Raw genomic sequence first — 20,453 nt, 5'->3', positions numbered from 1 at the left:
ATATACCTTCAGATAAATGAAGAGATGGATAAAAAATGATTTAAGCCGATATTCAAGGATGAAAGATCAGTAAACTTCAAGAGACTAATAAGAATATATATATAAAGAGAAAATTATTACATGCGTTGAGAGTGCTTATCTGTCCCAGATAATTCATGAAAGGGTCCTGGGCTACAAGAATGTGAGATAAAACCTGCATATATATATATATATATATATATATATATATATATATATATATATATATATATATATATATATATATATATATATATACATATACATACATACATATACATGTATACAGGTATATATGTATACATATACATGTATACATGTATATATGTATATATACATGTATACATGTATATGTATGTATGTATATGTATATGTATATATACATGTATGTATATATATATATATACATACATGTATGTAGATATATGTAGATATATGTACATATATGTATATATGTACATACATGTACATGTACATGTACATACATGTATATATATATACATGTACATATATGTACATATATACATATATGTACATATATACATACATACATGTGTGTGTGTGTGTGTGCGTGTGTGTGTGTGTGTGCGTGTGCCGATGAGAGGCTGAATATGAGGATGGATGACTAAATCAAGGTGAGGGTCTGATAATGAAAGTTCCCAGATAAGTATATACAAAAATATTAGACGAGGGGCCTCTCCTTGGGCTAAAGGATGGAAGACTAAATGGGTATGAAGGAGAGGAATAAAAATATATGATTGAGATTTGTGTTTTAATGATATCTGACCATGGATTGAGCCTAACTACCTGAGTTAAAGTCTGGAAGAACAGATATATGGGCATATTTAAACTGAATGTTTGTCTGAGTATCTATACGTAAATACAAGGGGCAGCAAGAGGAATAAATAAGGGGGTTAAAACAGAGTCTGGGCAAGAGAAACATAAGGGGATGAAAGGAGAAACATGCTAACAACCACTTAGGACATGAAAATAAAAGAGGGGGTTGCCTTAAGGTGGCATAGACATGAGATTGATGCCATCGGCTCCCAAGTTGGCCAACTCATCCGCTCTGTTATTGCCCTCCTTATAAATATGATTGACTGTGAACCTATCAAAATCTTTGCATAAGTCAGGAGCTTTTGATATCAAAGTATTTAGTCTCCAATTAGGCATACTACCTTTCCTCAAAGCATTGACAATTATAGCCGAATCTCCTTCAATTTCCAAGTTCTTAACTCCTAGTTTCCTACATAAATGCAGACCCTCCAACAAGGCCATAAGTTTCGCCCAATTGTTGGTGTTGATGCCAACCGGAGAGGCAAGGGTTGCTAGTTCCTTGTCTTCCCAATTATGAACAACACATACTATCCCTGCTTGCCCTGGGTTGCCACGGGATGCCCCATCAAAGATTAGCTTCACCCAACCTTCGCCCGGGGGCTACCAACTGCATGCATCCCTTGATCGAAGACTTGCAATAGGACCCTCTCCTACAAAGGGAGGAAAGGATAAGCCTTCCCAACGTTTTTTCATCTTTTCATTCCAATAAGTGATAGAGGCATTCTTCAATGTGCTTGATGACAATCAGTTGTTCATGAGCTCAGTGATAGCTGACTCTATCCTGTTAATGATTCTGGGAACCTCTAGTTTTTCATTCTTAAAAAGATGTCTATTTCTCTCCTTCCATAGTTCCCACATAATGGAAGAAGGAAGAGTTGTCCATAAACCTTCAAAGAGACAACCACGCCTGAGGAGAGGCCATGCCTTGAGCATTCCAAAGATGGTGTGGGGGAAGGCCACAGACCATTCAAGTTTGTTGGTGAACCAGATCCAACATTTGTGAGCAAAGGGGCAGTTAAGGAGGATATGATTGGTGTCTTCCTCATCTGCCTCGCAAAGAGGACATCTACTAGGGTCCTCAAACCCCATTCTTCTAAATTTGTTTGCAGTTAGGAGCTTGTTCTGAACCGCAAGCCAGGAGAAGATACCTACCTTAGGCAGACAATATTTATCCCAGCAAAGTTTCAAGGGAAGCTCAGTCATAGGTCTTATAAACGATTTGGAGATGAGAGAGTACCCATCCTTGGAGTTGTATTCTCCTCTTAGGGAGCCATCCCAGACGAGCTTTTCCTCATTTTGACCTAGGGCAATTTTCCTTGATTTAAGAATTACCATAAGTTTTTGTTTATCCCTTACTGGGATATCCTCATTTTCCTTCTCGATCCATTGCCAACCAGCCTTAGCCTCTGAAGGGGAGATATAGTTGTTTAATAGGGGTCCTCCATGAGATTCAAGAAGGATACGAGTAGCACCAAAGTCAAGGATATTATCAATAGCCTCATATCCACACCAAGAATCTGACCAGAAAAGAGCTTTATCCTCGGACCCCAGGTTCCATGTAAGTCTATCAGAGATAATCCTCCTGTAGTCTAACATAAAATTCCATAGGCAGGACCCTCTGGGAGGGTTGGTTTCTCTGAAGATTTGGATAGGATTCCCTCCATTAAGGTATTTGTGGTGCAGCAAGTGAGCCCATTTGAGGTGGAGGGTTCTGAGCATCCTCCAGACCAACTTGGCACCCAAGGCTTTGCCCTGATCATGAAGGTTTTTAATGCCAACTCCTCCTTCTTCTTTAGGTTTGCATATCTTGTCCCAGGATATGAGTGATATTTTACGGTTGTCATTAGCACCTTGCCAAAAGAAAGTCCTGAGATGCTTGTTGAGCTCTACAAGTTTAGAAGAAGATAAATGTTGACAGGAGAGATGGTAAATGGGCATAGCTGACAAGATCGATCTAACCAAGGTTGCTCTACCTGCAGATGAGAGCCATTTTCCTTTCCAAGTGTTAATCCTAGACTTGATTTTATCCACCAAGTTGTCCCATAATTTTGAGGGTCTTCTACCCTTGTCAAGGGGAATGCCTGGGTATTTGCAAGGAAGAGTTCCTTCACTAATCTCCAGGACATTGCTGATCACTTTTCCTAAGGAGGGGTCTATGTTGAACACAAAAAACTGCAAACTTGGCCAAATTCACCTCTTGACCTGAGGCTAGCATATAGGAATTAAGGATTCCTTTGAAGGCACTCGCTTCCCTTATACTTCCCTGCCCAAAAAGCATCATGTCATCGATAAATTGTTGGTGGGTAAAGGGAGGGAGGCCATTGGTAATGGGGATTCCTTGGATCCCACCTTCCTCTTTGGCCTTAGAGATGGATCTACCTAGGGCTTTAGCCATGATGATGAAGAGGAAGGGGACATAGGATCTCCTTGCCTGAGCCCTCTTGAGTTGCTGAAGAAACCTTCCGGGGAACCATTAACCAATACCAAGAATTTGGGGGTGGATATACATTCAAAGATTAGGTTGATCCAGGATTTGGAAAATCCAAAGGCCTCCAAGCATTTACATAGGAAGCGCCAATCAGCTTTGTTGTAAGCTTTTCTTATGTCTAATTTGATTAGCATACTTGGGGCCCTGTTGAGCTGGACCGAATGAATGGCCTCTTGGACTATAATAACCCCATCATAGATTGGTCTATCTGCTATGAAGCTGGTTTGTTCTTCACTAATGGGGAGAAGATTCTGGAGTCTGGCTACTAGGGTTTTGGTTAAGAGTTTGTACAGAGTGTTGCAAAGGGCTATTGGTCTAAAGTCATTAAAGCTTTCAGGATTCTCTTTTTTGGGGATGAGAGCTAAGAAGGTATTGATTTCTTTGAGAATCTTACCAGAGTTCCTAATACCTTCTAAGGCGTCTGTGATCTCTATCTCCATAAAACCCCAATATTTTTGGAAAAAGCTAGTGGGGAAGCCATCCGGGCCCGGGGCCTTGTCGGGATTCATCTTCATAAGGATAGATTTAACCTCCTCCTCAGAGAATTTCTTTGACAAGATTTTGTTGTGGTCATCGTTAATGAGTTTTGGAAGATTCTTGATAATATTGAGTTGGCCTTTGAGGTTGGAGCCTTCAATATTGTTTAAGATTTTATCAAAAAACCTTGCTGCCTCGGAGGCAACATCATCCGATTCAAACAGGATGGAACCCTGGCAATTCTTAATTTTAGAAATTCGATTGACCCATCACCTCTGCTTAGTACTATTGTGGAAAAACTTAGTATTTCGATCTCCATCACTCAACCAAAGTCTCCCTCGATTTTTGTTTCCAAAAGATCTCTTTATTTGAGAGTGTCTTTTCATACTCAGATAGTAGAGCCTTTTCTTTGAGGAAGAGATGTTCATCCATCCCCTTCTTAAGAACCTCAATGTTAACATTCTTAAGATCATTTTCTATTAGGAGTTTTTTATCGAAAATATTTCCAAAATTAGTCATGTTCCATTCTAAGAGCTTCCTTTTGATAAGCTTTAACTTGCTTGTGATAATAAACATCTTCGAACCAGAGAAAACGGAGCTTCACCACCAGTTCTCGATTAAGTTTAAAAAGTTATCATCTTTGAACCACATGCTCTCAAATTTGAAGGGACATTTTTTAGGGGAGTGGTTAGATAATAAGATTAGTTGGAGTGGGAAATGGTCAGATCCTACTAAAGAGAGGGGTTCTGCATTCAGGGTAAAGTTAAGCTCCGAGAGCCCCCCATGGATAAAGAACCTATCTAGTTTCTCAGCAATGTTACAGAAACCAAGCCTTCTGTTGTTCCAAGTGAAGGCATTTTCTGTCGTCTGGATTTCCAACAGGGAGTTCCTATTGATCCAATGATTGAAATCTACAGCCGCTGGAGGAAGTTTGTTGCTACCTCCTCTTTTATCTGCTAATTTAGTGATAACATTGAAATCTCCCCCAATGATGCATACATCATTTGGGAAACTTATGAGGAAAGACTCCAGTTCCACCCACACCCTAGCCTTATCCCTATTTTGGATAGGATCGTAAACGTTAATCAATTTGAATCTTAGGTTATTTTTATAACTTACTACTTCTCCTCCCATCCAATTTTTCTTAATCTCTTAAGTGTAAACGAGATGAATCTAGAGTCCCAAATGATGGCTAAGCCCCCTGAGGCCCCTGTAGCAGGGGAGTGCTTTAGCTGTCTAACGTCTAGTTTTTTTCTCAAAAAGGACTATCTCAGAGGAGTTCATTTTGGTTTCTTGGATTAACATTATATCTGGTTTAGAATCAGAGACGCAATGCTTTAAGATGCGCTATTTGTTAGGGGCATTCAAACCCCTAACATTCCATGTTATGATTTTCATGGCTCTCTGGGGAGGAACTTCCCCCCCCCTGCATTAAAAAGAGTAGATATTTTAGCCTAACCCTTGGCATCTCCATCCTTTGATCTTAGTTCCGCAAGGGATGATCTCCTACCTCTTCTCTTACTGTGTTTAGCACAGTCAAGAGAGTCTTTGTTTCTGTTAGAGCTGAGAATGCCTAGAGTATTTGGGTTATCATTTTCTAAGTTGTCTAATGCTTTAAATAGTTCATCTGTTTCTAAGTTGACTCTGGAAACATCCACTAGATTTTTGACTAAGAAATCCCTTTGTCTTTCCAACTCCTCATCATCACAAATTTCATCAACCAAATGATCCATGAGGTCGTTTACTACTTTTTCCCCTACAAAATTGGCAATGATGTTAACTTCCCTAGCCACTCGATCACTCTCAGATTCTACAATTGTATCAGAAATATCCTTCAGAGGTGGAGAGCGAGCCTTTGCCTCCTCAAAGCCCTCCAATCTTGAGGCTAGAGAGATTGGTTGATCCTGCAAGGATGCCAATCCTGGATCTGTGGAAAGCCTATCCATCACTGCTAATTGCTCAGAGGTAATTAGTTCCATTGAAGGGGGAGACCCCAAGGGACTCAACTTCTCTGGTGGAATGAGAGAGCTAGATGATGACATATTTGTCAAACCGAGCTGCTCTTTCTGAGGGATAACCTCATTGATTTCACCATCTTCCAGATCTCGATCCCTGAGAAGAGGGTAAGCTATAGGTGAATGTATAGTTAGCAGTGGAGGAAGAGGGGGATGAGAGGAATTAACATGGGAGCTACGAGGGTGTAGGTCTGAGGAGAGATTAGGTTTATTATCAATCTTATAGCCCTCTAGGGTGAAACCCCCTCCTTCCACGAATCTGAATGGTGCGCCATTAGACATGAGCAACAATTCAGGGAAAGGTTTCTCGAAGGGGATCTTCCTTGGCATAGAATCTTCAAAAGAACCATTATAAAAGGGTAATTCTAGGGTTAAACAAGATTTATTGCATTTCAGAGTTATGGGTTCTAAAGATTTAATGTTAATATTCATTTTAACAATTAAGAGCTGGTTAAAGAAGCTTAGGGCTGGTTTTTTGATTTCTACAAATTTACCTATTTTGTTGCCTATTATTCTTAAAAAGTCATTATTTTGCAATTCTACAAGAAATTTATCAAGTGAAATTGCTCTATTAACCATGCAAAAATTGAATTGAGATGGGAGAAAGAGAGGTTTCCGTTCCCAGCAATCAAACCCTAGACCCTTAAATGTTAATATATCCCCGTTTAACAATGAATTTCTTAGACTCTGATTACCACATTCAATAGCTAAGAAATTATTAGGAAGGATGTCAATTTTTACCTGGTTATTGAAGGAAGATGACACCCATTTGGCAATTTGTTCAGACAGGATCCCCCAACCTTTCCACAGAGCAAAGATCATTCTGTTGCTGTAATGCATTTGATACCTGGCCTGGGTATGATTATCAGTTTCAATGACCAACCCGTTAGGAGAAGCTGGGGAATTTGAAGGTAGATGTGACATTGGGTGCTCGACTTCCTTAGAATTGTGACAACTAGGGGTTTCCATATCCCCTGATAATTTACCCAAAGATTTTCATGAAGGAAAAATATGGCAAGCAGAGGAACTCTTTAACTAGTTAGGTTTTACAAAACCCTCCTCTCGACAATGACTGGAATTTTGTTTGGAGCCGTTTGGTTGCCCTAAAGCAAAGCCCTGTTATTTTTGTGGCTCACGAAATGCCAATCCCGATCCCAGCCCTTGTAAAGAGGGGGGGGGGGGGGGGAGCCCTAACCGCATTAACCAAAGAGTATTTTGTTTTTGCAAAGAAGGCCTCTTGATCGCGGGTCCGTGATATGACCCTACCAAGATACTCAGTCCCAGAGTTATTAGCCAAAATAGTGAAACGATTTGCAGAGCCTCTGTAATTTCCCCGCGATGGATAAGAATACTCAAAAAAGGATGTCAATGCATTGCATCGCTTTTTCACATGCAGAGGCAATTTTGCAAAAAAGATTATACTAGACTATGATTAATTTAAATTAGAAAATTCATATCTCCATTGATATTGCTTTATATTATGGTTGCTCTTATATTTTGTATTGTGCACAAGACCTCAATAGAGAATAGATTGTGGTTGTGTAATTTGACAAAGTGTAGACACTTGATTGATTGATTGATTGCTATATGGAGGGATAGGGTTCAAGAATCCTCTTTTATGGAGAATACCCTAGAAACAAAGGGCTAGGATTAAGAGGTGGAGGGATAAATGGTCGGCTTAGATTAGAGGGTATATATAGGAAATATGAAAATATTAGAGATGTGGTTGAATGTAAATTAAGAGATGAAATACAAGTGTCACGGAGAGAAAAAGATAATGAATTAATTAAATAAATTAAAGAGCTTATTTAATTAATAGAAGAGGTGGGGCCAATCAAATAAATAAAATATTTATTTAATTTAGGAAAGGGACAACTTAAATAAATAAATGTAGTAGTGAAAAATTAGGGTTTCCATAATTAGATATAGTATAAACCACTAATTTTAGGCTTAGGGACCACTACATTAAAGAGGGGTGAACCCAATAGATCTAGCGAGAAACCAACAAGAACAAGGCTAAGAATTGTATTGGATTTAATGGTATTGGATTGATTACCCTCTCTTAAGTTGAATTGTGAAAATTTTGAAATTAGGGTAAATGTGTTGGAATTGAGGTAATTATGCGCAAACAACGAGCTACAATCGTTGAATAAAGCCACAAACCTAGATCTGAGCAATGTAAGTGTATTTTGATTTGTTCTTAGAAGGATCTCTTGAAATTTCAAGACCGATATGCCCATCGCACTGATCCTCTGCACTTTTTAGCGTCCAAAGGGGAACCTGTTCATCTCTGTAAATAAAACTTATCCTAAAGATCTCAGCTTTGTACCTGCTTCCTACACATAGAAAAAAGGGGATATAGGCTGGGAATATAGGGGTTTGAGTTAGGGGAAATAGGTTGGGAATAGGGGTTTACCTAAGTCAAGCCTTGATTTAGGAATTAAACTTGAATGAAATATTGCAAATACTAAAATAAACAATGAAAATATATACCTCAGATTTGCAATGATTGATATTGATGCTTTTCTTCTTGAATGTTATCACATATGTTGTATGAAATGGCATGAACATGATAAAACCCTAGTCACACACACATGATTGCATATGAATGTTGTAATTATGTTCCACGAGGATGAATGAAGAATATGCAGCCTTGAAGATCTCTTAAAATGATTGATGATGAATGCTTGGATATGGAGACAAAATACTTGTCTGGATGAAACTGGGTTGATCATGTGCTCTATATATAAGATCTTAGGTCAATTTACTAATTATGACAACCTCCAATGGTCATATAGAGCCACCAATTTCATTTCTCATCAAAGAGATAGGTCTCATCCCTCTCTTAAAAATTGGGTCTCGTTGAGGGGGATAGGGTACTAGGCGCTCTGGTCCTCCTCAATTAGGGACCAAAATTAAGGCCCAGAGAGGAGGACACCCCTCCAGAGAATCATTTGGTAGGTGCATATGGCATAAAAACTAGAGTTAAGGCACTGAACAAACCCAGATAGGAGATGAGGGGGAGACAAACTAAAGTAGGGGCATAAACATGAGGTGTCAATTGGCCAACTGAAAATTTACAACACTACATTTAGCCCCCACTTTAACGGGAGTATGAGCCTATGCAAATACTCATGGTAAAGTATATGAGAGAGAGATGAATAAGATGGAAGAAATGAGCAACTAGGAGTATAATACATCACTAATTTCAAGGAACAAAGCCCCGAATCTTAGGATCTTAACTCATTCAAATGCATGCAAGGGCACACAAGACAAGGCAAAAAGGCCTACCAAAGGCAAACAAATACAAACAAAGACAAAAGGAAAAATGCATACAACACAAAGGCTAAAGACCAAAAATAAGACCTCAAGTCAACTAGCCGAAGATACCTCTATATCAAAATGTCTCAACCATTAATATCATTCTTGAAAAATGTCATCTCAAGAACACAAGTGATCACATAAAATAGCAAGGCACACATCATCCATGAACTACAAATAGCAAAACTATGAGCTCGTGAGAAGGAGATAGAGAGCATGGATACACATTCCAGATGTGTTTTTATAGGTAGAGAGGACATAGATACACATTCTAGATGCATTTTTCTAGGAGATCCATGTTGAGGAAGAGAGTAGGAATAGTCTAACTGTGTTTTGCTAGTTCCACTCATCCTCGTGTGTGTGTGCAAGTGATGTCTAGTTTCAAGTATATAGCACCTGGTATAAGAGTTTGTTTTCTCTACTTTCAAGCATGCTCCAACTTGTTTAAGACATGTAATGCAAATGCAAATGCCAAGGGGCGAATGTCTAGCCTTGGGAACATCTCGTATAATATTTTGTTTTCTTTGGTTTTGAGAATGTGTAACCTCGTTTAAGACAAATACATGTATGGTTTTGAGGACATCCCATGTAAGAGTTTGTTTTCTCCAATTTCGATAATGTGCACCACATCTAAGACATATATCAAATGTTGCATCTAGTTTTGGGCATGAAGCATCTCGTATAAGAGTTTGTTTTCTTTGGTTCAAAGTCTAAACACCTCGTTTAAGACATGCAAAGATATGGGTATAAAGAGGGTGATATGCATGCACCCCCTTGCCCCCCCTTAAGATATCAACATAGCCCTATGTTGATGTCTTAAGGAAGCTAGAAACAAGAATACCTGCCTTCAACACCAAGGAAATATCCTTTAGGCAGCAATGTCATAAATCCAAGCTAAAGAGGGGATACTCTTCAAGCAAGGATAAGATAGTTGAAAAAGAAATATCTTGCAACTAGTGTAAAGAGGATCCTTGGAGGAGAAGATATCTTTGCTCAAAATACATCTACCTCCGAGAGGAGTTCTTGAACAAACATAATATCTTCTACCAAAAGAAGGGAAGGGGAACAAGAATGCATACCTTCCCCTATTGTGAGGTGAAAGGGATTCTTGATGAAGGATGACACACTTTTGACCCAATGTGAGGGGTAAGTTTATAATAGATATACATTTCCAAGTGAAAAAGAGGTTGTTGCCAAGGACATACACCTCTTGCATAAGAGAGAATCCTTGAGTAAACAACAACTTCACACAAGGAATGACATCAAATCATAAGCAAACACCACTCAACAAAGGAAATGTGGATCCTTAGAAAGGATAAGAGAGGGATCATTGCCCCCTAAGCATAGAGACAATGAGAATGATTACACAACCTCTAGGGAGAGATTAGACATAAGAAAATATACAATATACTCACATGAAGGAATATTCAATGTAAGAAAAGACATTAATATATGTAAAATGCATTTCTAAAGAATGGGTAATCTTTAAAGGGAAAGAGAGAAAAATAGAATGAAAGATCACACATTCTGCTAAAGAGAGATTAATAATAAAAGACATACCATTCCATGCAAGAAAGGATATCAAAACATGGAAAATGCAACCCCTAAAGGGAATAGTAACATTTTAGATAGAGAGAAAGAGAAGGATAAGGAACTTGCCCCCCAAGTATACAACCAAGAATGAACCATGCTGCTGCCCCAAGATGTTTGTAATTGAAAAAGCATCACCTCTTATGACAAAGAGCCCTCAATTAAGTTAATTACTTATGTCAAAGGGTGAGGAGCAACATGAAGGGTGAATGGAGTGCTAAGGCATTACCTTTTCACCAAGAAAAAGAGCAAGATTAGATGAATGAGGTATGCGAGAAAGATCATATTGTTCTTGAACAAATTCTTTAAATGCTTTACACTTTCCAAGAGACTGAGAATCACCATGATGAAAAAGGCAATGTTCACTACCTTCTTTATGCTTATTACTAAATTTTACAAAAGGAAAAACAACATTCTTATCATACTTCAATCTCCAAAAGATTCTAGTTACTAATTGCTCTCGATCACCAATAGTTACAGATTTAGTCTTTTGAGTTTTAGGATAAGGGTTGTTCGGAGAAGAAGGATTGTCGTCTATGAATTTAACAGTTCCATTATCAATTAGCTCTTTTAAACTCTTTTGAAAATCTGAACAATCATTAGCATGATGGTCATGAGTTTGATGATATAAACAAAAAGGAGTGTTTGAAGAAGTAGCACCCTTAGATGAATGATAGGTCTTATGCTTTGCAAGGTAATCCTCAAAAATTTTAATTCTAAGGAGATCATCTATAGGGGATTCATGATAATGTCCTAGACTTTCATTATTAGTTTGTGTAGGAGGGTTTATAGGGATTCTAATTCCTTGTTCAAATTTCCCAAGTCCTTGTCTTCTAAAACCTTGTTTTAATATGATGTGTTGGAATTTACATGAAGATTGCATTAATGAAATGTTATGTCGTCATTGATGTCAATTTAACCAGTAATGATGTTGTTGTAATGTTGTTTGGTAACTGGTAGGAAGAGCTAGTGAAAGGAAATTGTAACTGGTAGGTAAGTTTGTGGAGTGAATCAGTATTTCTAAGTATTGGAGTGTTGAATTGGTAAACCCTACCTATTTTTTGATAAACCCTAACCGATTAAGTTTGGTGAATTGGTTATATTGGTCTATGATCTAATGATGAGCGGTAATAATTATGACACGTATTTATATTGTATGAAGAGAGTTTCAAAGTGTATTTGGTGCGTTGAGGTAACAGTTTTTGTCTTGGGAATGAGCAAGTATACTGCATGTAATGCAAAGCATGTGATGAGTTACTAAGTTTGATGAAGCGGTGATAAAGGAGCGGTCGAGGCTTTCTTGAATGATGTGTAGAGATTGTTATGTGATCCAACGGTCATACTTGAACCGACTTGTTTGTAATCTCTATGTGAATTAGGTTTTTGTTGTGTTGTCGACCTAGTTGATTTGTTTATAAGGTCGATGAGCTGTTTAGTTTCAGAGTTGGCAAAGTTTTAGTTGAGTGTGTGGTTATCGAACTAGATGATGTATCTGTAGTTTGAGTAAAGGCAGATAGGAGCATGAAAAGGATCTGAACAAGCAAGTGTAGTGCTATTCAAATAGATCAACAAACTCCTGTTGTTTTATAACAATTACAACATATTGAAATCCCTTAATCGAGTAACCTCTAACAAGCTTGGTGCTATTTAGATCCTCTAACAAGGTGATCGATTATCTTGGATTCTAAATCCTGTACAAAGGTTACTCCTCACAGGGTATTGCTTCTAACAAGGCATTATAGTCAATCCCTTAACCAGGTGGTCCCTAACAAGATCTGTTCTTAATAGGACTTTTTGTAAAATCTTTAACAGGCTTGGCTCCTAACAGGGTGAACTTTAGAAGAGTTCAAATATTTATCTTGTGACTTTCATCTCACCGTGGGTTTTCCCATTTGGGTTTCCACATCAAAAATATTGTGTCAAGTGGTGAATGTTTTTGTGGTTATGTTTTCTATGGTTGATTTGCCCAACTACTTAATCCACTTTGATAAGTCATGATAACCGACAACAATATTAAATGAATTTTCTTATGTCAATAAAAATATTTGGATGTTTGTGAGTTACAAGTTATTTACTGTTAATCTGTTGTAACAGTCAATCGGTTTAGCTTGACAGTGATATTGCATTGATAGTTCTAAGTTTACTTTGAGAGATTGATTTTGAGATTGGTGAAGTTTATCAGTTTTTCTATCTACTGATTCACCCCCCCCCCCTCTCAGTAGTTGGCTGGATCCTTGTTCTTTCATCACACCATCAATTCATATCAGAGCATCTCAGGTCCTCTAAGGTCTAAGCCTAACAACTTGAGGTAAAGATCTTGTAGAACACGATGAAGAAGGAAGGTCTAAAGTTTAATAGAGAGAACTATAGGATATGGAGTGACAGAATGAAAATTTATATCAAGAGTCTTGGAAATCAATACTAGGAACATGTTAATACTCAATATGTTGCACCTAGTGGGATTATGACTGATGATCAGAAAAAAGAGCAACAAGAAAACAATCAAGCACTGGAGGCTATTATCAGTTCTTTATCTGATGCAGAGTATGTAGATGTCCATGGTCTAGGGACTGCATATGAGGTATGAAATAAACTTGAAGAGATTTATAGCGATGATGAATATGTAAATATTGCCAAGGAAGAGAGTCTAAGAGGGAAGTTTGATGACATGCAGATGGTTGAAGGCGAGAATATCCAACAGTATGGTCAGAGGATAAAATAGATAGTTGGTGAGATCAAGAGTGTTGGTGGTAAAGTGGAAGATGCCACAGTGGTTAGTAAGGTATTGAGAACCTTGCTACCGGTCTATGCTATCCGAGTTGCAGCCATTTAGGAGCTGAAATCTATTGACAAAACCAAGGTAACCCTTGACTCCATCATTGGTAAGCTTACTGATTTTGAATTAAATGGTTATGATGGTAGTATTCAAAAATCTAAATCAACATTTAGAGCTTCCATTTCTAACCCATCTATGAGGAAAAGTAGAGATGTCAGTCACAGTTATGAATCTAGATCCAGCAGAGAAGTTGATGACGAAGACAGTTTGGTTGAGCTTGAAGCATTGTTGGCCAAGTGGTTGTCCAGAGGTACCGACAAATATAGAGTTAAATTACCTTTGAAATGTTTTGCATGCAACAAGATTGGACACATAGCTGCTAACTGTCCTAATGGTGATAATGAGAACAAGTGAGAGAAATTCAATAAGTACAAGGGAAAAGGAAAAAGAGATTGTCTTATTGCAGTTGATGGTGGTATCATTGATGAGGAATCTGATGGTGATGCTAATGAAGACATTGTGTTTGTAGCCATTAAAGAGGAAACATCTGATTAGAAGACTTTAGTTTCACGAATGGATAATTCATTCTGATTATATCATTGATAGTGGTTGTTCACATCACATGACTGGTGATCAGAGCAAATTTCTTTCTTTGAAGGAATTTGATGGCGGAGTTGTAAGATTTGGTAATGACTCACCCTGCATGGTTAAAGGAAAGGGAACTATTTCTCTTAATGGAAAGAGCAGTGCAGATGATGTTTACTGGGTTGAAGGTTTAAAGCACAATCTTTTGAGTGTTGCCCAACTCAATGACAAAGGATATCCATTGGAGTTAAAAAATGGTATGTACAAAATCTATGGGAGCAAAGGCAGACTGATTGCAACCGGCAAGAAGACTAAAGGTAACTTGTTTCACCTAAATCCTAAAGTCAACAACTGTTTAATTGCTAAAGTAAATGATAGTTGGCTTTGGCATAGGATATTTTGTCATATAAATTTTGATAACATTGTTAAAGTGAGTAAGTCAAAGACAGTGAGAGGTTTGCCTCAGTTAGACAAACCGGTTAATGCTCTATGTAAGGAATGTCAGTTGGGAAAGATGACATCCTCAACTTTCAAGAGCAAATCTTTTTCAGTGCAATATTTGCTAGATTTGGTTCATACAGACCTTTGTGGACCAATGAGGACTAAAAGTATTCAAGGTGACAAATATTTCATGATCTTCACTGATGATTTCTCAAGAATGATGTGGGTCACGTTCTTGAAGGATAACACAGAGGCATTTAGTAAGTTCAAGGCATTCAGAGCCTTAGCTAAAAAGGAGAGTGGAAAGAAGATAAAGTGTCTGAGGACCGATCAAGGCGGAGAATTCACTAGATATTGTGAAGAGAATGGTATCAAATGACAACTTTTTGCACCGAGGACACCACGACAAAATGGTATTGTAGAGAGAAATAATCGATTAGTTGTTGAAGCTGCCAGGACAATGTTGATACAAGGAGGTGTAGCGAAGACTTTTTGGAGAGAAGTTGTTGGCACAACTGTCTACACAATGAACATGATTTTGGTAAAAAGTGGCAAGGACAAGACTCATTATGAATATTGGTATGGTAGATCACCTAATGTTGGTTATTTCAAGATATTTGGTAGCAAATGTTTTATTAAGAGAGGTGGCAATGTTAGCAAGTTTGAGGCTAAAAGTGATTAAGGTATATTTCTTGGTTATTCCACCAAGAGTAAGGCCTACAAATGTTATAACAACCGGACATAGAGAATCATTGAGAGTTCCAATGTTCAAGTGGATGAGTATCCTGAAGTCTTAGGGGAAACCAATGTAGAGAAAAAAGATGAAGATCCTTGCATTTTGTTTCTGGAACTAGAACCTGTGAAACCTAAAACCGGTAAAGAGAATGTTGTTGTACCAGTTCAACCATAATAGGTAGATTCAGAGGAAGATGATGATAACAATGAAGAAGAACCTGAAGATAATGATCATGTTATTCCAAGGTATGTGATACTCAATCACAATCCTGAGCAGATTATTGGAGATAAGGATGCTGGAGTATTGACCAGAAGAAGAATCAGAGAGAATTCTTGCATGATCTCCACTATTGAGCCTATAACTGCTAAGGAAGCATTTGGAGATGATCATTGGGTTAAAGATATGGAGGAGGAGCTTGAACAAATTGAGAAGAACAACACTTGGACTCTAGTACCCCGACCAGTAAATAAAAAAGTGATAAGTACCAAGTGGGTTTTCAGGAACAAGCTAAATGAGGATGGTGTTTTAGTTCGCAACAAAGCTAGATTGGTTTGCAAAGGTTATGCACAAAAAGAAGGAGAAGATTATGGTGAGACTTTTGTACCAGTGGCTAGACTGGAAGGTGTCAGATCTTTACTTGCATTTGCAGCACACAAGGGATTCAAAGTATACCAGATGGATGTAAAGTCAACATTTTTGAAAGGAATACTCGAAGAAGAAGTATACATTGAGCAACCTGATGGTTATGCTTTGACTGATGACAAAGACATGGTATGTAAGTTGTCTAAGGAAGATGAGACCTGATTTGTTGATGAGAAGGAATACAAGTCAATGATTGGAAAATTGCACTATGTTGTTCATAGCAGACCAGATATAGCTCATGCAGTTGGTCTAGTTGCTAGATTTCAGAAGAATCCAAAGGAAACACATTTGATAGCAACCGATAGGATTTTCAGATATTTGAAAGGTACTGTTGACTATGGATTATGGTATCCATATGAAAGAAACTTTGATTTGAAGGTGTACATAGATGTAGACTGGGCAAGTAATGTTGATGATAGGAAAAGCACAATCGGTGGAGCATTCTTTTTGGGACGAAGACTTGTTTCATGGAGTATCAAGAAGCAGAGTTGTATTTCACAGTCTACTACTGAAGCCAAGTATATTGCAGCTTATATGAATTGTACCTAGGCTATCTGGTTGAGGCACATTTTAGAAAGTTTCAAGATGAAGTTTACAGAACTTGTAAAGATCTTATATGACAATACCAGTGCCATAAATATTACAAAGAACCCTGTCTTCCATGCATGAACCAAGCATATTGAATTGAAGTATCATTTCTTGAGGGAAAAGTGCAGAGTGAATATGTGATCTTGGAGCATGTTTCTATCAAGGAGCAGCTTGTAGATATCTTTACTAAACCTCTGCCTAAGACTACTTTTGAGTATCTTAGAAGTCAGCTAGGGGTTCTACCCCTTCATGAGGTAAATTGAGCATGATGTAGAGTACATCAGTCTCAGAGCTACTTGCAGAATTTTACAACAGGATTGGTGTAGGAGTCGAGTTATTCCATAGGGGGAGCATCAAGTTGCAGGTTGTTGATGCTAAATAGTGAAGTTTTACATTGCATGTTTTACTTTCAATTTGGCATTGTTGTCAAAGGGGGAGAAGAACTATGTGATTATGGGAGAAGAACTAGTGAGAAGCTGAAGACAAGGAGAGTACATGGTAAAATGTAAACCAGGATTCCTATTCACAATCACAACAATCAATGGTATTGATATTTGTATTGCCATCAGTTCCAAAGGGGGAGATTGTTGGAATTTGCATGAAGATTGCATTAATGAAATGTTATGTTGTCATTGATGTCAATTTAACTGGTAATGATATTGTTGTAATGTTGTTTTGTAATCGGTAGGAAAAGCTAGTGAAAGGAAACTGTAACCGGTAGGTAAGTTTGTGGAGTGAACCGATATTGCTAAGTATTGGAGTGTTGAACTAGTAAACCCTACTTGTTGTTTTGATAAACCCTAACCGATTAAGTTTGGTGAATTGGTTATATTGGTTTATGATTTGATGATGAGCAGTAATGATTATGACATGTATGCATATTATATGAAGATAGTTTCAAAGTGTATTTGGCGATTTAAGGTAACCATTTTTGTCTTGGGAATGAGCAAGTATACTACATGTAATGCAAAGCATGTGATAAGTTACTAAGTTCAATGAAGCAGTGATCAAGGAGCGGTCGAGGCTTTCTTGAATGATGTGTAGAGATTGTTATGTAATCCAACGGTCATACTTGAACCAACTTGTTTGTAATCTCTATGTGAATTAGGTTTTTGTTGTGTTACCAACCTAGTTGATTTGTTTATAAGGTCGATGAGTTGTTTAGTTTCAGAGTTGGAAAAGTTTTAGTTGAGTGTGTGGTTGCCGAACTGGATGATGTATTTGTAGTTTGAGTAAAGGCAGATAGGAGCATGAAAAGGATCTGAACAAGCAAGTGCAGTGCTATTCAAACAAATCAACAAACTCTTATTGTTTTCTAACAATTACAACATATTGAAATCCCCTAACCGGGTAAGCTCTAACAATCTTGGTGCTATTCAAATCCTCTAGCAAGGTGTTCCATTAGCTTGGATTCTAAATCCTTTACAAAGGTTACTCCTCATAGGGTATTGCTTCTAATAAGGCATTATAGTCAATCCCTTAACCGGGTGGTCCCTAACGGGATTTGTTCTTAACAGGACTTTTCATAAAAGCTTTAACAGGCTTGGCTCTGAATAGGGCAAAGTTCAGAAGAGTTTAGATAGTTATCTTGTGAGTCTCATCTCACCGTGGTTTTTCCCATTTGGGTTTCCACATCAAAAATATTGTGTAAGTGGTGAATGTTTTTGTGATTATGTTTTCTATGGTTGATTTGCTTAACTACTTAATTCATTTTGATAAGTCATGATAACCGTCAGCAATATGAAATGAAGTTTACTTATGTCAGTAAAAATATTTGGATGATTGTGAGTTACAAGTTGTTTACTGTTAATCTATTGTAACAGTCAACCGATTTAGCTTGACAGTGATATTGCATTGATAATTCTAAGTTTATTTTGAGAGATTGATTTTGAGATTGGTGAAGTTTATTAGTTTTTCTATCTACTGATTGACCCCCCCCCCCTCTCAGTAGTTGATCGGATCCTTGTTCTTTCATCATACCATCATGATGTTATAACAACTCCTATAAGAAGTTCTTAATTGAGATGGAGGAGTAACATTATAATGGATCTCTTTAAAATTCGTAGTGTAAGTGTGTTTAGAAGGAGCAAAGGGAAAAGTATATGAAGAAGGAATATCTTGTAAAGGAGAATTTTCCTTTCTATGGTCATGCATATCCTCTTTGGTGGGTTGGGAAGGAAGAACCTTATCATCTAAGGCCTCATCTTTACTTAATGTTATGTGGGGAGATATATCATGAATTAAATGAATAGCATCATCTTCTCATCTAAGGCCTCATCTTTACTTAATGTTATGTGGGGAGATAGATCACGAATGAAATGCATAACATCATCTTCTCTACAAATGTTTTGATTATTAAGATAGGCTCTAGGAGAATAAAGGGGATCTAGAGAGATAGAAACACCAATATTTTGATCTTGCCCCCCTTGCGTCAGGGTATGTGTATGAGAAGAAGATGGGGCCATTTTTCTCTTAAATTCTTGCTCTTCATTAGAGAGATCATTGATAGGAATATTAGCTCTTTCTTCATTCACATTAGATACCCTAGGAGAGGTACAAGTATTAGGTTCTCCATTAGCATCTCTAGGATTAGGATATACAAAAGCTTTAATGTGGTCTATATATGCAATGCATTTTCCTAAAATTATCATCATAAGATAGCATGCACTTTGAAATCTAATTAATTGAAAGGAAGTAACTTGGAAATTCTAAAAATGTAATATGCCAAAGTGCTATGAATGAAAAGAAGCAATGTGAAGTGAAAGAAACCATTATCCAACACATGATTAGGATAAATGTAAGTAAAAATAAATGTAAAAACAAGTGAAATAGAAAAAAAATCAGATTTATTAAGTGTCATTATTAATGTTTAAAATCAAATCTGAAAATCAAAGTGATGAATTATGCAACCCACAAATCCAATTAACCAAAATAAATTAGGGTTTTTATGAATAAACCTCTAAATTTATATAATCTGATTAAAATGAGATCTATGAATGTAAATTTAAAATTTAAAATGTTTCCAAATCAGATCTGAAATAATTAATCCAAATTAGACAACCCACAAGCTCAATTTTAAAACTAAAATGAGCTCAAATCGGATTGCAATTGGATGACGTAGAACTTGACTCGACATGTAGACATCACCTCCCAATGAGAATGTGACCTCCCAACATCACTTAGGCTCGAGTCCCGCATATTCTAGCAGTGCACCATGATTTTCAGAGCTTGTCACGTGCTCGTCTTGCAAACCATCTCAATGAGACAACAAGAATCCAACTCAAATCTAATTCGGGATGTCGGATTGATTCGGTCGTGACTCGCATTTACTGGGCCATTGCACACCCAAGAGACCTCATGGGACAAAATTTGTAAAGTGTGGGATAAGTCAATCTCAACAGTGACAAGGTGCATATTCGAATGGATATACCGCCTTATATTAGGGTTGAGTAAATTTTACCCTTCTCTTTTTGTCTTATTTTTTTCCTTTGTTCTACTTTGCTTTATTTTTGTGTGTCTATTTAGGGTTTGATCATTAGTCTCGTGGACTTGTCTTTTGTTTATTTTGTTGTATGTTGGGTTATATGTTTTTTTTTTCTTTTTGTTCGTCATGGGTCTATGATTAAATCTCACAGTTCCTTAAGGCTGGGTCATGATTTTTACTATATTTTATTTTGGCACGAACTATTCTTCTTCCCAAGCATGTCCATGATTCAAAAGAAAGAGTGAAATTGAAAGTTAGGGTTCACCTTGAGTAGAGCAAATAAACCCCCATCTATTGAAAATTCACCTACAAGGCATATTTTTGAGATATCATGTTGTAAAATATGATACTATAAAATAGTTGCCTTTGATTTAGAAATGATCAAACATTGTGGAGTCTTTGAAATTTTTTGTTCATGGTTCTTAAGTAGTTGGTTAGGACTTCGAACAAAATCA

This window comes from Cryptomeria japonica, chromosome 2 (assembly GCF_030272615.1).
Source record: "Cryptomeria japonica chromosome 2, Sugi_1.0, whole genome shotgun sequence".
Classification (NCBI taxonomy): domain Eukaryota; kingdom Viridiplantae; phylum Streptophyta; class Pinopsida; order Cupressales; family Cupressaceae; genus Cryptomeria; species Cryptomeria japonica.
The sequence above is the reverse complement of the archived record's forward strand: the minus strand, read 5'-3'. Positions refer to the sequence as shown.